Source organism: Echinops telfairi, unplaced genomic scaffold (genome assembly GCF_000313985.2).
Source record: "Echinops telfairi isolate 266 unplaced genomic scaffold, ASM31398v2 ScPeMD7_7468;HRSCAF=8506_0, whole genome shotgun sequence".
Classification (NCBI taxonomy): domain Eukaryota; kingdom Metazoa; phylum Chordata; class Mammalia; order Afrosoricida; family Tenrecidae; genus Echinops; species Echinops telfairi.
The window spans coordinates 78,972,690-78,975,110 of NW_022111369.1; positions in this window are offsets into that span (position 1 = coordinate 78,972,690).

The following is a 2,421-nucleotide window of genomic DNA, read 5'->3' on the forward strand; positions in this document are numbered from 1 at the left end:
AGCCCCTCAACAAGCTGGATTAGACAGTGACTTCAACAATGGGCTCAGGCATAAGGACAATGGTTAGGATGGTGTAGGGCCTGATGGTGTTTCATTCTATTCTACGTAGGAGCTCTATGCGTCTGAGTTGATTAGACAGTGCCTAACAACAAGAAAAACACCTGAATTCAGAGCACACATTGTATTTGTACATTCTCATTTAATCTTCACCGCACGATATAGGCACACATCCTCTTTCTATCTACACATAAAGAAACTGAAACTCAAAAATATTAAGTGCATTTCCCACTATCCCACTGCCAATAAATCATCAAAAAATGCAAACACACACACTGAATCTATTCCAACTCTATTCAATCTATTCCATTGAATCTATTCCAACTCATCACAATCCTGTAAGGTTTCTGAAGCTATAAATAAATCTTTACCAGAGCAAATAGCCTCATCTTTTGCCCGCAAAGGAGGTGGCAGGTTTGAAAAACAAACCTTGGTATTAGGAGTCTAATGCTTACCTAAACATCATTATCAGGCTCCCTGCCAGAAGTTGACTATGCTACTGTGGTATTACATATCTGTCATCAATTTTACATTATTAAGTGAAGGAATGGAGTTTAGTCTGTCAATCAGGTTGAAGCTTGATGATCTCATTTGGAGGCGCTAAGTAGATAAATAGCTCATTGGAGGCGGGACACACACTCACTCCCTGGGAGGCATTCCTGTTGACAACCTACATGGAGCTATGCTGATGGCAGCCAGAGCCTTGGAGCTGGAGGAGCCACTGGAGACCAATGCCAGCACTAAGATGCTTCCACCACCACTGGATCCACAAGACTTTCCACCCAGTGCTCTATGATCTTCTTGCACTCAGTGTCATTGTATGTGTTGCATGAGTCTGAAGAGGGATTTACAGACTGATATTGGACACATGGGCTAATACCAGACTTATGGACTTGGCTGGGATGTTTTCTTAATGTACAATTACTCTTTATATAAAGCTCTTTCCAATAAACATCTGAGTGTCTATGCATTTGTTTCTCTCGTGTACCCAGACTAACACAGCTACTATATTGTTTGTGTTATGTATCATTAAAGTATAGTTCTAAGATTTATCACTAAAGTATAGTTCTCAGATTAAGAACATCAAAAAGGGGAAAATAAGCTTCAGTGAAATAACATTTTTGCTAATATAATTAACCTAAAAACTATTAAATAAAGAGGGTAGCAGGTGGCAAGAAATAAAGAAATCATTAGAAAGTATAAACAGTATTATTTTTATTGCCATTGATAGACTTTTATGTGAATCCCTTCATGATTTGGTTTCAGTAAAGTTAACTGTTTTCCACCACCAAATTATTAAATGTTCATCTTAAAAGAGTCCTGGTGGCATCATAATTAAGTGGCAGGCTGCTAAACGAAAAGTCAAAGCCTTGAACCCACCAGCCTCTGCATGAAATGAAGGTGGAGGAGCTGGCTCCTTTAAGACCTTCCCCTTGGAAATCCATCAGCATGCTTCTACTGCATCCTAGCGGATTGCTATGAGCCAGAATTGGCCAATGGTAATGTATTTGATTGTTTATTTGTTTTCTATTCAATTAAATCCAGTCTGTTGCCTTTTATTGTTTCTTCCGAGCAAACAGACATCACATAGTGTTTATATTATATACTTATAGTTAAAAGTTAGAAATAAATATACAAAACAAACACAATAATGTTCTAAAGCAAGCACTCATTTTTTGTACTCAGTAAAACACAACTCTTATCAGGAGTTAATTTTTAATGTCATTATCATAATTGTTGTTATTAGTTGATGAGTATGTTCTAACCCATAGGAACCCTATAGGAACAAAAGAAAACTGTGTTGTCCTACAACATTCTCACAAGTGTTCCTATATGTTTATTCATTGTGGGGGCTACTCAAGCCCATCTCATTGAAAGCTTTTCTCTTTGGGGTGACTCTTTATCAAGTGAGGATCAGGCCACATATGGTCTCCACAGGTGACGGCAGAAATTAGGAGAATTCATCTCCACGCCAGCCCAAGATCAATAGCCACAATGCGGAGGTCAGTCATGCCTCCAACCTCCATCCTTCTTTACCTATTCTGACACCAACTGTTCCTTCTATGCTATTCTGCTTTTCACTGGCTTGCATACTTTGTTTCAATGGCCACACACAACTTATCGACTACACTCACAACAAGGTTACCACAAGTCAGGATCAGAGAACATGAAGAATGCAGTTGTTGGCCCACACAATTTCTATCATCGGGGAGCATCCAGGTCTTTCTCCCTGGTACCTGAGCCACAAAATTCCATTGGCCCTTGCCTCTGTGGGCGTGTCATCTACATATTGTTTGGCTGCACAGTCTCACAGCCATGGCCCTGCTCTTCCTCTCTCTCTTATGGTCTCCGTCCTTGCTCAGC